Source organism: Protopterus annectens, chromosome 2.part0 (assembly GCF_019279795.1).
Source record: "Protopterus annectens isolate FY-2018-M chromosome 2.part0, PAN1.0, whole genome shotgun sequence".
Taxonomy (NCBI): domain Eukaryota; kingdom Metazoa; phylum Chordata; order Ceratodontiformes; family Protopteridae; genus Protopterus; species Protopterus annectens.
The window spans coordinates 1,299,819,452-1,299,836,188 of NC_056728.1; the positions used below are offsets into that span (position 1 = coordinate 1,299,819,452).

Consider the following 16,737-nt stretch of genomic DNA (forward strand, 5'->3'; position numbering starts at 1 on the left):
CAGCGTGCTTATATAAGGATAGAACAAAGACCCAATGTTATATAAAAAATGCCTATGTATATAACATGTGTTATGAAAGTGTATCATTTCTAAAATGCAAAATAAGAAATCTCAAAGATGGCGCTAAATATCAAAATTCCAATAGGAACTTGAAAAAAAGTAGCGAGTTCGCTGAAATGGAAATGGTTAACTGCCATGTAAATTATGCAGCGAGGACTATGCTGCTTAATGCCTCTCAAGTGTGTTATGTATAACAAACTTGAATGGATCTAACCCAAAAGAAAAAAACAGGAAATAAACAGCTGATCAAACTGAGAACAGAACAAAATGCCAAAAATGCTGTAAAAGAGCGATGTGCAATAGCGCTTATTGATGTCATAGTTCTAAGGATAGGCAAATCTTCTCTATTAATCCTTAAAGAATATAAGGAAAAATGTGGAGACAGTTAAACAGCTTCCGGAGAAACTGATTGTTGTTAAAGAAAAATTGTTAGAGAAAGTGTTTAAAGATTAATAACTGGCTTTGTTGACACATTAATATAAGTATGGCCACTAAATCAACTTAAATTTGTATTGTATGGTATAATAAAATGACAACTATGAAAGAAAAAGAAAAATGACAGAAAGAGTTAAAATACATGTGGAATTTAGGTATATGTAAAGCGTATGGTAAAACATAAATATAAATGTGGCTGATGTTAGCCTGTCACTACATGAGTGTATTATATGTATAACCAGTATAGAGAACTGAAAAGTGTATGATATGAGAAACTAAAAAATATGTATATGGAAAACATAAAAAATATAGGAACTAGGAATACATATGTAAAATGCAAATTTTATAATTATTATATTGCTGAATTTTATCTTAATTTAAATGTTATTTCTATCTCATTTTCAATCATGTTTGATGTAATGTCAGTATGCCCCATGTTCAACAGGGGGTTCATATACTCACAGATCAGTATTCTGCAATGTAACCGTATATAATGATTTTAAAATTTCTGTAGTTTTTGATCATTTTTAGATTCAGTCATTCTTTTAATGATAGGTATCTTGAATGTTCAGTGTTTGATCATATACTGATATATACATACATACAGCCAGCCATACATATGTGCATGTATATGTGTGTGTTTTTTATATATATCTGTGTATATGTCTTTATAATGTATATATGCAGCTTTATTTAACTTTGTGATAATATGCATGAAATTAATCCTAGTCACACTGGGGAAGTGCTAGATGCACTAGGAAATGAAGATAAAATTATTATTATAATTGTAAACACTTTTTCTGTGACACTGCATCTGTGTACATACTCTATGATTGTAAATGTGGTGATGTTCATCGTGTTTCACTGTTGCAGTCATTACACTTGGGTTATCCGCCGGCAGGCTACCCGCAGTCGGCCCAAGTTCCAAAGTCTTGGTCAGGCGTCGGTTGCTGTCGCCTCTTCCCTGACGTCAGTGCGCCATGGGGTATAAAAGATGCAACCGACGCCATTTTCTTCAGTCTTTCTTGCCGCGCGGTGCCTGAAGCAAAAGCAGTTTGCAAGTGCCGGTCGGCCACCTCCTGATATTTTCGAAATTGAGTTTCAGAACTGAAGTCTTCAATAAAGCTAAGTACCCAGTTGGGGAAACTTTTTCTTGCTCCAGCCCGATGTCAGTAAAAGTTAATAATTTCATTTCTTGTGGGAAGCAAATATCTCATAAGGACTTTCACTCTTCCTGTGTTCCTTGCCTAGGCCCTGACCACGACATTACTAGTTGTCGGTTTTGTGCTAGATGCAACAAACACACTATTAAACGTCGGTTTGATTTTGCTTTACAATATTTTGGCCGAAGGTTTAATTACATAATGCCGTCGGAACAACCGACGACCGGAATTTATAAAAAAATGCAAAGACAAAGAAAAGGACAGGCATCCGAGGTCCAAAACCGACGACGAAGACTCTTCTAGGCCAGTCACCGGTTCTCAGTGAGGTGCTTTCGCAGCCCCTGACACCTCCTACCTCAGAGCGACAGGCCGTATCCAACAGCCACGTGGAGACACCGAGGCCTGTGGAAACTCAAGGTATTGGGCCTACGGAAACTATTTCCTCAGATGGGTCCGGAGCCACTGAGCAGGCATCGGCTTTTGAGGGTGTTTTCAGACCTTCACAGCTTTCAATTAAGCCCACTACAGCAGCCAAGGCAAAGTTAAAAACACCATTAAAGACAAGGAAACAAGTATAACATTCTACTGAACAGTCATCCATGCCAAAGAAACAGATGCTTAAAATGGCCGAAGACCTAATTACTTTAATCAGGGATTCCCATCCCCCTCCTGACAAAAGGCCTAGGCAAGACACTGGCTAGGATTCCTCTGACCAGGTTTCTATTTCCTCTGATTCCTCTTTTGATCAGGGATACTCTCTCCCTCCCTATGAGGACACTGATGCAGAAGAGTCTATACCTTCAGCCTCTCCGCCTGAGGATTAAAGGAAATGCAGGATTTATTGCATGCAACTGAACAAGTGGGAAAGCATACTTTACAATGTGGTTTTGATTCATTAGAGGCTTCTTGTAGAGCCGCAGTTACAGGCTCTGTTATTCGAAGGCATGCTTGGTTGAAAGAACAAAGTTTACCTGACCATGTTAAAGTAAAATTATTGGATGCTCCACTACAGCATGATACTTTGTTTGATGTTAAGGCAGAAGAGGTGTTAAAGAAAATGGAGGATAAAGAAAAATCAATGCAGACAGTAAAGGATTTCTTACAGGTTCAACCACCTAGGTTTAGCAGAAACTGGCCTTCAAAAAATTGGTCCTTTCCGGTGTCAGACAGGCCACAATGAGGCAGATACAGACGCCCAAGAGGCAGATCTCAGCCCCAAGGCTCCTACAGACCTAAACAGTGGGGTGCTTCAGCTCCCAAAGGAGGGGAAGACAAATCACAACCTTATAGGAAACAGTCCCAATGACTTCCCTATACAGATGCCAAGCACTTACCTTTTGGCAGCACCCCTAGGGGGAAAGCTAGCACTTTTCTCAAAAACATGGCACCTAATCACCCAGGACAAATGGGTACTGAATATTGTTTCTCAGGGTTACAGGTTCCACTTTCACACGCTTCCAAAATCTAGAGGTATGCCGGACCTGCCACAAAACCAATGGGCAGAGGCACAAAATCAAATTGCTGCTCTCATGGACATGGGAGCTATTCAAAGAGTACCACAGCAAGAACAGGGGCAAGGATTTTACTCAAGACTTTTCTTAGTACCCAGAAAGGACAAAGCCTGGGGACCAATACTGGACTTGTCAATCCTAAATACTTTCCTGGATGTTCCAAAATTCAAAATGTTAACACTACAGCAGCTTCTACCCATGCTGGGAAAGAAGGCTTGGCTAGTTACTTTGGACCTCAAGGAGGCATATCTGCATGTCCCAATCAGACAGACTTGCAGAAGATACCTCAGATTCATAGCAGGTTCAATGCATTACCAATTCTCTGCACTGCCCTTTGGCTTATCTACTGTACCCAGGGTCTTCACAAAATGCCTGGCACCAGTAATTGCATTTTGCAGACAAAAAGGAATTCAAATATATCCCTACTTGGATGACTGCCTTATTCAAGCAGAGAGCAAGGATATTCTACTAAAGCATCTGGCGTTTGTAAAAAGATTACTAATTTGCCTAGGATACAAGTAAACGAAAAGAAATCAAAACTAGTGCCCTCTCAAGAGATAATATTCCTGGGTGCAAGCTTAAATACAACTACCCAGATGGCAACTACCCAGATGGCTTATCTCATGGCAGACAAACAAAGGCAACTGACTGAATACTTTCAACTGATGGCAACAAAGACCCAGCTCCCTGCAAGAAAAATTCTGCAGGCCCTGGTCTTCATGGCGTCCTGCATTCTACTAATTCCATATGCAAGACTGCATATGAGGAAACTACAATGGTATCTAAAAAGTGTTTGGACTCAACATTGTCACAGCCTGGAGACAATCATAACTTTAATTCCCTGCCTACAAGAGGAGTTTCGATGGTGGTCCCAGGCCTGTCACCACAACAAGGGACAGCCTTTCACCTTACCCACAGCCAGGCAGACAATAGCAACGGATGCATCGGATTATGCCTGGGGGGCACATATGGCAAGAAAATGTATTCAGGGCACGTGGCCCAAGGAACAAATGCATCTTTAAATCAATCAGAAAGAGATGCTAGCTGTACAGAATGCCCTGACAGCTTTCAAGGACCTACTACATCCAGGACAACTACTAATAAAGATGGGCAATACCACAGTTATGTGGTACATAAACAAGCAAGGGGGCACACATTCCTACCCCCTATGCAGGCAAGCCATGACCTTGTGGAACACAGCACTAACCTATCAGGTACATCTACAGGCACAATTCCTGCCAGGAACAAAAAATACACTGGCAGACGAACTAAGCAGAAATCTCATGGACCCTCACGAATGGAAACTAAATCCACAGGTGTTCAGCATGATAACAAAGAAATGGGGATGCCCAGACATAGATGTTTTTGCCTCCCCTCACAATTGCCAACTACAGAAATTCTGCACAAGAACTTATCACTCTCAAGCATGGAAAGTGGATGCTCTATCATTCAGCTGGAAAGCTCTGACAGTCTATGCCTTCCCTCTAATGCCTCTTCTTACCAAGGTGCTCCTAAAGGTCAGACAAGAAAGGCCAAAAGTGATCCTGATTGCCCCACACTGGCCACGCCAGCACTGGTACCCAATCCTAAAGAGCTTGTCTCAGGGCCCAGCTTGGCCTTTACCTCAAATTCCTCATCTACTGACTCAACAAAACAATCAGATTCTGCACAGTCAACTCAGAACCTTAAATCTGGCAGCATGGCAGATAATGTAGCCACTCAGACTGCACCTATCTCTAAAGCTGTTACGGATGTCATTTTAGAAGCCAGGAGGCCCAGCACTAGGAAATCTTATGCAGAAAAATGGAAGAGATTCTGTGCTTGGAACCAGGCACAAGGGCTCAACCCACTTGTTCCAAATATACCTCAGATTTTACAATACCTAACTGAGCTGCTGGACAAAGGGCTGTCTTTCTCATCAATTAAAATCCATGCTTCTGCCATTTCAGCTCATTACAATACGGAACCTCCTATTTTTTCACATCCTCTACTAAGACAGTACCTCAGAGGGGCAAAAAACATAAGACCCCCAAGGAGAGCACCAGTACCAACTTGGGATCTCAATTTTGTTTTAGAAAACCTCACACTACCTCCTTTTGAACCAGCCAGCACAGCTGATATAAAATTCTTATTATGGAAAACTGCTGTGCTACTAGCAATAACTTCAGCAAGAAGAGTATCAGAGTTACAGGCATTAATGGCTGTGGAACCTTTCATCATTTTTCAGCAGGACATGGTTTCTCTCAGGACAAACCCAACATTCATGCCAAAAGTAGTTTCCAATGTGGCCCTGAACCAAACCATTCATTTACCAACTTTCTACCCAAATTCCCAGAATAAAGGGGAGAGACTTCTGCACGCTTTGGATATACACAGACAGCTACGATTCTACTTGGACAAAACAAAAGCTTTCAGAAAAACTGAGCAACTGTTTGTAGCCTATGCTGCAGGATCACAAGGAAAACCTATCACAAAGCAGACCATTTCAAAATGGATAGGACACTGCATCCGCTTCTGTTATGCACAACATGGCAAATCAGTGCCTAAGGTCATTAGGCCACATTCTACCAGAGCAGCAGCCACTTCAGCAGCCTTTTTCAGAGGAGTACCAACCAAAGACATTTTAGAAGCTGCAACCTGGAGAATAGTGCACACTTTTACCAAGCACTACCACTTGCCTCTCTACTCTAAATCCAGAGCAGGTTTTGCCACTGCAATCCTGCAGGGCCTGGTAGCCTGTCCAAATCCAATCTAGACCCAGCCGCCCAACCTCAGCTTTGGGATTCAACCCAAGTGTAATGACTGCAACAGTGAAACACAATGAATATAGTACAGTTGTGCACCTAACATAAATGTAGATGTTCGAGTGTATTCACTGTTGCAGTCCAGGTTACCCACCCACCTTCCCCCTTTTCATTGCTGGGACTTCTCTGTACTTCTTAACTCTATACAACCTATGTGGTGTATTTGCTTGTGCTGAAGGAAATGTTTATATTAGTGAATGCATGCTTTTTGGCATAATTTTATTTTTCCAGCCTTCCTATCTGGGGGCACCTGACTTCTGGGGCAAGAAAAACTGAAGAAAATTGCGTTGGTTGCATCTTTTATACCCCTGGCGCACTGACGTCAGGGAAGAGGCGACAGCAACCGATGCCGGACCAAGACTTTGGAACTCGGGCCGACTGCGGGTAGCCTGCCGGCGGATAACCCAAGTGTAATGACTGCAACAGTGAATACACTCGAACATCTACATTATGGTAGGTACACAACTGTACTTTCCTCTCTTGTGTTCAACTGGAAAAGGAACTACCTCTTTGTAATTAACTCTAGGTACAATGTCTTTTGGATCTATGGTAATGTAAATAAAATGTTTATGGCTTCTCGAAATATATATATATATATATATATATATATATATATATATATAGACCTATAGATATAGATAGATATATGTAAACCTGTCTATCTGTGATTCTGTACCTATTGTTAATATTCTGTGTTGTAAATGCGGAGCTATTCTCCCCAGGGCTTTGCTGAAATAGACGTTTTGTCCAGTTGGACTTTCCTAGTAAACAAATGTAAAATAAAATAAGTATGTATATGTGTATCTGCATGTGTATGTGTGTGTACATTATATATATATATATATGTGTGTGTGTGTGTGTGTGTGTGTGTATATATATATATATAAAAAAGAAGCCTAAAAATCCCAAAGTACAACTCAGAAACACAAACCCAGAGCGAGAGCTGAGAACCATGCACTCTGTGCATAAACGACTTTCCCAGTTCCTGTACACAGCCAAGGTTGGCGTCCGTAAATATAAATACAAGTGTAAAACAGCAACTTACTGCCTCACAACAGGTGAGCCTGAATAGCTGCAACCAAAACAAGAAAAGTCTAGTATTCAAGGCACTACGACACCCACTTCTTGAAGATAGCGATAACTCCACAGTAGGACAATAACACCATTCGGTTCTCTGTGCATAGACGACTTTCCAGTTCTAGTACACAGCCAAGGTTGGCGTCCGTAAATATATATGCAAGTGTAAAACGGTAACTTACTGCCTCGCAACAGGTGAGCCTTAATAGCTGCAACCAAACCAAGAAAAGCCTAATATTCAAGGCACTACGACACCCACTTCTTGAAAATAGCAATAAATCCACAGTAGGACAAAAACACCATTCGGTTCAGGTAAAAAACGATATTTATTAGTAAGCGCTTTCACGGCTGAGAGAAGCCGCTTCTTCAGACAAACACAGGAGCGCCATTACAGCGCCAAATTTAAACAAACAGTTTCAAATGCTAAAATCTCCTCCCACCAGCTTCCAGGCAAACTTTAAAGTGATAGTGCACAAAACCACTAATTGAGCTAAAGGGACTCAAAGCACCAGAAGCGAATGCATCAACTAACGTATAAAAAACACATATGATAACATTATATCCTACAGCTACAATGCTACTAAACCAAGCATATGACACTTATTAATAAATTGATTTATGCAGAGAATGTATAGCATGAGCTATAGTTCTAAATATTTTAAAAATAATAATAAACAATAATCGAGCAAGCATTGTAACTACTAAGGAGAACATTGTAAATCTAAAACGATGATATTGCTTGGACAAGGCTAGTAACACTTATAATCAACAGGTTAAAATCCATGGAAAAACTAAAAAACTGAAAAACAAAGCGGGGCATAGAACTCCAACAAAGAACATGAGGAAAGCATAAAGAAGACTAGAAGGGAACGATACAACATATGTAAACTAATGAAACAAGGGAGAAATATCCAGAGCATTAAACTACCTAAATAAAAAGCCAAGGGGTACTGCGAACAAAATAGCTAGGCAAGATAAAATGGTATGTGAAGACATAAATAATTCATCAAGAATGGTGAAAAATCAAACATGGAATCCCTCATAAATACAAATCTAGACAATATTTCTCCCTTGTTTCATTAGTTTACATATGTTGTATCGTTCCCTTCTAGTCTTCTTTATGCTTTCCTCATGTTCTTTGTTGGAGTTCTATGAGTTTTTAGTTTTTCCATGGATTTTAACCTGTTGATTATAAGTGTTACTAGCCTTGTCCAAGCAATATCATCGTTTTAGATTTACAATGTTCTCCTTAGTAGTTACAATGCTTGCTCGATTATTGTTTATTATTATTTTTAAAATATTTAGAACTATAGCTCATGCTATACATTCTGCATAAATCAATTTATTAATAAGTGTCATATGCTTATTTAGTAGCATTGTAGCTGTAGGATATAATGTTATCATATGTGTTTTTAGTTGATGCATTCGAGTCCCTTTAGCTCAATTAGTGGTTTTATCACTTTAAAGTTTGCCTGGAAGCTGGTGGAGGAGATTTTAGCATTTGAAACTGTTTGTTTAAAATTTGGTAATAATGGCTCCTGTGTTTTGTCTGAAGAAGCGGCTTCTCTCAGCCGTGAAAGCCTTTTACTAATAAATATCGTTTTACCTGAACCGAATGGTGTTTTTGTCCTACTGTGGATTTATTGCTATTTTCAAGAAGTGGGTTCTCAGCTCTCTGGGTTTGTGCTTCTGAGATATATATATATATATATATATATACATATATATATATATATATATATATATATATATATATATATATATATGTGTGTGTGTGTGTGTGTATATATATATATATTATATATATATATATATATATATATGTACGTGTGTGTGTATATATAGACACACACACACTTATACACGCACACACAGCCTTTTATTTGTATATGTGTATATACATACATGCATTTATTTGTATGAGTTGTAAGATCCATGTTCCATTTCCTTTAGCCAGCAGAGTTTTCGTACTACTTCAGATCTGCTTATATGTGCATGTTTTTTGTATTGGTATATAGGCCTTTTTTGTTGATAAGGAGATGCTCATGCTTATCCAAAAGATTTTTTTAAACTATAATGTAGAGCCCAAAAGATAAATACAAAGCAGTATTGAATTATATAAAAAAGAAAAAAATAACAAGATGTTCAGAAAGCTCGTAGAAAGCAGACATCAAGTTATAGTCATCAGTAATATACAGATATAACATCTAGGTTTCTCCGTGTTCCTCCGTGTTGGGTATTATTTTGCCATCAGTTAAAATTCAATCCTTTTATTTTTCTTTTCCAACAAAAAATTGGGGATATCTATGCATTAGCAACAGCTGCATAAGAGTGCTTTCTCTCCCTAGAGACTCCCTTTTCTGTTTGGCTGCTTGAACAGTTCAGGTTTCAGCCCTTGGTATCATCATTGGAATCCTCTGTTCACGTATGTAAGCAGCATAATACATATCTGTATCACTGTCAAATGTAATATTAATAACCCAATTAAAATGGATGGTGTAAGGAACTTTACATGTGAAGACCAGGAGTAATGCAAGAAGTTTTCCACAAGGGAAACAGAGGCCAGGCCAGGCCCTGGGTGATATCTGGCAGCCAGCTGCACCACGTCCGGCAAACCTTTCAAGTGTTGAGCTTGCCATGAACCCATGAGGGATTAAGCCTGCTTCAGTCATCAGCCTTTGTCCACAGGCCTTAGACTGGGGGCAGCATGTTTCTGGCTTTCTTCCAAGAGGAGTGTATTCCATCATTCTTGTTCTGCCCTACCTTCAGAGGATTGTCACAAGGCTGATTTTGATGAACTTGCTCCAAAAGATCTCTGTTTTGAGTCATTTACTCATCCACCTATTTCTGATTTCTAAGAACCAGGTGTGCTGACAGGTCCTGTCAGGGAAGGTCCTTGTGGTTATTCCAAGCTAAAGTGTCTTTTAGGAGCTTAAGTCATGCATATGAAACCACTGCTTGAGAGTTCATTCAGAATCTCTTGCCGAGTCTTCTGCAGGTCTTTCCCCACCTCACTCTGCCATTAGTTAAAGTGAAATCCCTCACTAATTCTCAGTGGCCTGGCACTGAGAATTGATGCTTCCCATGCTTGTCTGTGCTAAAGCTTTACCCATGAGTAGTTAGGCTGTAGTACTGTTGCAGTGTAACCATCCTGTGAAAATGTGGAGGATCTTAATGCTTTGGTCTCTAAGGTAGTAGCCACATCTCTGCAGGTGATCAGTTTTTTGGAAATGTCCATAGGCATATGGAAAACAGGTTAGACTGGCATCTCCCCCATTCCTCCTCTACAGTCTGTAGCACCAACATTTTATAAGGAGGAAGGCCAAAGAGTCATGAGTCATTTCATCGATAGATCCATTCATTATGGATGCTATCAGAGCAGCCTGGGAACATCCAGATTGTGCTCAGTCAGTCTTGATAAAGGCCGACGCTCTTTACAAGGTGACACCTGAGTGGGTAGCTCTCCTGACTTAACATCCTTATGGTGACTGCTTTGTGGTCTCTATGTTCCAGTTGATGTTCTGACAGCATTTTGCCATCTTGCCATTGGAAAAGGTGACCAGAACTTTGGGCAGGTGCAGCAAGAGGGTTTCATCCTCTGACACATTAGGGCTGGGGGGCATTCAACTATGTCTCAAGTACTTCCATACTCATCTTATGAAGAAAGTTCTGAAAAAGCTGGCTGACTTTCATGGGCTTGTCTTCAGGAAGGGTTTTTGGCAGATCCTTTCCATGTTGTCATGTGTGAGATACCTTGTGTTCCAGTGTTTGTTAGAATGTGTTGATGCTTTGGTTAGGGCAAAATGCTGAAATGTGTGCCTGTGCAGGATGGTGTGTTGGAAGATGTCCTTGGTGGAACTGTGGAATAGTGTCCTGGATGCAGACTGTTTGAATGGAATGCTGTTTAGCCAGCCTGCTCAGGACCTGATCAATGACCTCCTAAAGAAAGAAACAGGCCTTGAAAATGTGCAGGATTTATCTACTATCGCCATGCCACTTTCACCCCATCTACCCATTCTTCCACTTTCATGTCTTCTGCTAGACCTGACCAATTCCTAGACAGGGCAAGGCATTTCCAGTATCTGAAGAAGACCCAAAAGTGCCACAAGACATTCTAAATCAAGCCATTTAACAATATTTGTAGCGTAATAGAAACCTGTAAATATACTAGGAGTTCTTAAATTTAAATTCTAATAGATTTGGTTGCACAAAATAAAATATTCCAAAAAAGTGTTGAGTGTTGTGTGTGCCTGGCTGCAGTGTTGTTGATGATACCTTTCTTTCTAGAATTGGCATTGCTGGACTCGGTGACATAATTAATTTGTCCCTTAACTTCTCTGGGAGATATGAACCTGTACTTCTGACTTGCTCTTATGAGCTAAGGAAGTTCAAGGGAGGCCTTGTTCATGTTTTGCAATCAAAAAAAGATCACCACCTCCCCTTCATGGTTAGCACAATTTTAGGTGATCAGTCCATCCAGAGTGACATGCAGAAAGACGTGATGGATCTTGCTGTGCATGTGTCCAGTGAGTGTAAGACTCTGGTCATGAATGGAATTCCGCCATCTCCCAGAATGATGCCAGGATTCAAAGACAAAGATAATGCACCTTAATTCTTGGTTAAGCAGCTGGTGTCATTTTGGGAGAAGGGTCTGGTCTGTATCAGCTTAGAAAGAGATGGTGAACCAAGCCTACTTGCTTTGCAAGGGATGGCCTGCAGCTTTCATGCCATAGCTTCTGCAGCTTTCTAGCTACTGGCCAAAGACTTTACTACCCCTGTAGTACTGATTTTTAGGCAAAGTCTGTCTTCTGAAATCTTAGCATTGCAAAAAATACTTTAGTCGATCCTAGGCCTGAGCATATCAAGTTTGCTGTGCTCATTCCCATAAATCTTAATAATAAGCTTCCTGTCTAAATTGAGGCTATCTTACAACATGAATACCATCTATATTTGTGTAGTAACAGAGACGTGGTTTCAGTGTAAATGTAGCAGTGTTCAGTGCAATTATCACACTTATGGACCTAGGGGTTATTTATCAGAGATTACATTATATCCAGATGGATTCCTCGTGACCTTTAAACAGAAGTTACTGATATAAATCTTTCTAAACAACATAAATTACCATTTCATAGCCTTCTGTATACCATCGTTCATGTCCCCCAATGACCAGAAATATTTCTAAATGTGCTAACTAAATTACCCATAAATCACAATGCTTTTATGGTGGGGGTTTTCAGTATCTAGCTGTGAATTAGAAGACCCACACCATTAATGGTAAGAATGGTAAACAGTTACCTTATCATAGTTATTGCAAACTCCCTGGAACAAATAGATAACACACCCAACAGGGGTCCAAATATTCTTGAGCTTGTCATAACGTATCCACTTTCTGCTCCCTACTAATTGTATCGTCTGTACCAGTGGTGAAATTCAACCACAAAGCAGTTGTGTTCTCTGTCCAACCACAAGCACCTTATTAGTAAACACTTCCAAGTTTAATGACTTTAAAAAAGCAGCCCTGTTGTTTGATGAACTTTGGAATTTCTATTGCATTACCTGTGTCCCCCCCCCCCAAGGCAGCCACATTTGGCACCTTTCCCCTCAAAGTCTTACAAAGCTGTATGGAATAAGCAGTCCATATGTAATAGCCAGGCTGGCAGTCAAGCTATATAAAAATAGTCTAAGTATAAAAAAAAAAAATATTACTGAATGTCTTCAGCAAATTGCAGTTGGCTTACCTGAAGGACTTCATTCAGATAATCATTAAAGGTTTTAAAGTGCTATTAGGAAAGTAAAAGGCAGTTACAAACCAAAAATGAAAGTAACAGAAGAAGCCAAGGATAATTACAAATTATTAATTTTTTAGACATCTTTATTTAATCGCAGTTTACACAGTGACATAGGTGCACACACATTAATAGAAAAGAAGACAAAGCGATGGTGACATTTTCATTGTTTTCATGCAGTATACGTAGGCATTCTCTTCAATAGTTATCACTCATTCAGTCCATCATTATAGAAATTGCTCAGCTCCTACCCATACCTCACTCCTGCTCCTGAACATTATTCTGCATGTATTGTTCCCACAAATTTAATTTATTTGTATGTTATTTGCTGCTTCCTTCTTATAAAAATCGATTCTCCATTTCTTTTATCTCCTTGCAATAATCAGTATGGCAATCAGAATTCATTTAGATTTTTGATTTCCATTTTCTAGTCATTACTTTTTTGGTAGCTAGTAGCATTGCACTTAGGTGATAGTATGTCTGTGCAATTCAGATCCTGTATCCCAGCTCAAAAGAATGATTTCTTTAGTGATAGCCATATTCTTCCCCAGTATTTCTGACAGAGTACTGTGTAGGGAATTTTTAAAATCTGCCAACTCATTACTGTCCCAAAAAAAACATTTTCCCACTCTTTCCCATCACACTCCAGCTTTTGCTATCTACCAGAGGAAGAATTCTTCATGGGGTATAAAAATACCTATGCAGACACTTCCAAAAAAAAATTCTAAACCTGTGGACAGTATCTTACAGATGTCCTCCCCATTGTTCTTTTATAAATTGCCTTTCCAGTCTCTTCCCAATTTTTTTCGAGCCTTTTTTTTTGATTGATTCTTGCAGTTATCATGCAGTATTTTCTGTTCGGTACTAATTGCCCCTTTTTAACAGCAGTTTCTATTCTGGACTCAAGAGCTGGTTAGTTCACTTAGAACTCGCCTATCCCTTCCTCTTTGCCTGTATACTGTTATCAGAACATGGTTGGGAAGGCAGCCTATAATCTGCAGTACAAACGTCTGCTTGGCCTCATTCCACGCTTACTTTTCTCTCTCTCTAGTTATTTGCTCCCAGCACCTTTGTTCCTTTTCCACTTTTCACCAGTTAATTCCAGCCCTCTCTTGCCTATTTTCTGTACACCTATTTACACTCATCCCTATTAGCAAAATCTCCTTGCTGCATTTCCGGGTTGGCTTAGTTCTCTGAATGCTTTCTGCTACTTTAATGTATGGTCATTGTTATCCTCCTTAAGGACCTACATCCAAAATCCTACTCCCTCTCCTTATTACTCAAACTTTCCCCCATTTCGTCATCATCATCTTCATCAACTTCATCTCATTTTCCTTTGGTCTATAACCTTCTGCTTGCATTATGTATATGATTAGCCTTAATTGTAAAGCTCTAAAGTATCTCTTCATATCAGGTAATCCTAAGCTCCTTTGTTCTATGGGGAGGATCAACTTATCCCACTTAACTCTTGACCTCTTCACCTCCCAAATAAACTTCTTCAGCTCTTCATTATTATCCACAACTTCTCTGGCTGATTAAAGAATAAGAGTATGTCTAAAGAATGTCTGACCTGTGTATAAAATTAAAGTGACTAAAGCATTTTCACTGCATATCCATAGTCGAGTGCTTCCATTTTCTCAGTTTTTGTGTTGTCTTTTGTTGAGTTACTTCCCACATATCCTTAGCTGCCATAACAAAATCCTTTTTAATCAGTACACCTAAATACTTCATCTTGTGTTGCCATAAATCTAGGTATTGTTGAACCAATTAATGTGCGGATACATAGTTGGCTGCTGTAACCTTTGATGTTCTTCGTGTTTCACTGTTGCAGTCATCACATTTGGGTTATCTGCCTGCAGATAGCCTTCAGCCAGCCTGAATACCAGAGTCTTCGGATTTCTGCGTCGGATGCTGTCGCTTCTTCCATGATGTCAGGTCATCAGGGGTATAAAACATGCAGCTGACTCCATTACATCGGTCTTTCATGCCGTGTGGTGACCAAAGCAGAAGCAGTTCGCAAGTGCCTGTCAGCCGTCTCATGAAATTTTCATTTTCGAGTTTCAGACCCGAAGTCTTCAAAAAAGATAAGTACCCCATTGGGGATCCTTTTTTTTTGCTCTAACTGATGTCCGTAAAAGTTATCAATTGTCTTGCCTGTGGAAAGCAAATACCTTACAGAGATTTTCGTTCTTACTGCATCCCCTGTTTAGGCCCAGACCACGACGTCCCTCGCTGTTGGTTTTGTGCCTTGTTCAACAGCCATACTATTCGTCGTCGGGCTATTTTTGTAGCCAAATACTTTCGTTCTCGATCTCTGCACTCCAAAATGGCTTCATTAAGCCATCCAACTACCGATCTTACGAAAAAATGTAAGGATAAAGACAGAGACAGACCGCATAGGTCCAAAACTGCCGGCTATGTCGCCAGTCTGCCGGTACTCAGTGAGGCACCTTCGCAGCCCCTGATACCCACTACTACAGATTAAATAACAGAATTAATCCAAGAAGAATTAATCTTGTCCTTGTACTACTTGGATTATCTGTTGTTTTGATAATAAAGAGGTGTATTATTGCTTCGCTGGGTTCTTGGCTCGTTCTTCTTGGATTAATTCTGTTATTTGGTTCGTAAAGACATTTCTTCATCGTGATTCACTACTACAGATTCACAGGCCTGTACTGAGACCCATTCGGAGTCCAGTATGCCGCAATATGCTTCTTCGACGATGGAACCTGCAGATGTCTCTACTTTGGATGGGTCCAGAGCCACTGTGCAGGCACCAGCTTCTGAGGGTGTATTCAGGACTACAGACATTCTTATTAAACCAACGCCATCGTTTCCATCCAGAAGTACTGGATTCCTCAGGCCAGAAACTCGCACTACACCTAGAAAACCGACGATCAAATCGCGGACTCAGGCCCATATGCCTCAAAAGCAAATGCTTAGAATGGCTGAAGACCTTATTACCTTAATTAGGGGAAGCCGGCCTTCCTCCTCTAAGAGACCTAGAACTGATTTTCTTTCTGATTCTTCTGATCAGGAATCTGATATCTGCTCCTTCTGATTACCAGGATTTGCCCTTATCTAGATGTTCTTCATCTCACATTGCTGCAGTCCTAACACTTGGGTAGTCCGCTGTCCCTCGGTCGGCCCGAATATCAGAGTATAAGGCTGACGCCGGTCAAGGCGCATTTGACTGACATCAGAACGTCAGGGTACAAATGCGCATGACCGACGTCATATCCTCAGTCTTTTTTGCCGCATGGTCCGATGCAGAAGCAGTGTTGCAAGTGCCGTTCGGCGTTCTGAAATTTTTCGAATTCTGAGTTTCAGACCGAAGTCAGAGTTGGTTAAGTACCCCGTTGGGGAATATTTTGGTTTTCTTGCCTCAGTGGTTTACCGGATGTCAGAAAAAGTGAATAACTGTATTTCTTGTGGGAAACAGATACCGCATAGGGATTACCATAATTTGTGTATACCTTGTTTGGGACCTGAGCACGACGTTGTTGGGTGTCGCTTTTGTGCTAGGTTCAATAAACGCACTATAAAGCGAAGGTTGGATTGTGCCAGGTTGGTCTTTGGGAAGCGGTGCAATTACAATATGCCGTCGGATGCTCCGACGCCGGCTTCCTCAAAGAAGCGCAAGGACAAGGCAGTTAAACCTAGGTTAAAGGAGTCGTCCGAACCGGACGCCGGTTCTTTAGAGGTGTCAGTGGAACCGGTGGTTCCGACGGAGGCCTCTTTGGAGTCCCAGGGAGAAACTTTGATTTTACAGGATGTGGCCTCCCAGGAGGCAGGTCAGGCTGTAGGGGCTTCTCAGATATCTGTACTCCCCTCCCTTCCTAAGGTGTCTAGGCCCTCTCTTTCTGCTTCCAAGGCTTCTCCTAGAGGCAGGTCTAGTTTA

The 16,737-nt window shown here is 40.5% G+C and overlaps 1 protein-coding gene across 7 annotated transcripts in view; it reads left to right on the forward strand.

Annotated features, from left to right (window-relative positions):
- LOC122793454 (amyloid-beta A4 precursor protein-binding family B member 2-like) overlaps nt 1-16,737 on the forward strand; it is a 1,559,346-nt gene that overhangs the window by 457,827 nt on the left and 1,084,782 nt on the right. The gene's annotated exons all lie outside the window — the stretch shown is intronic.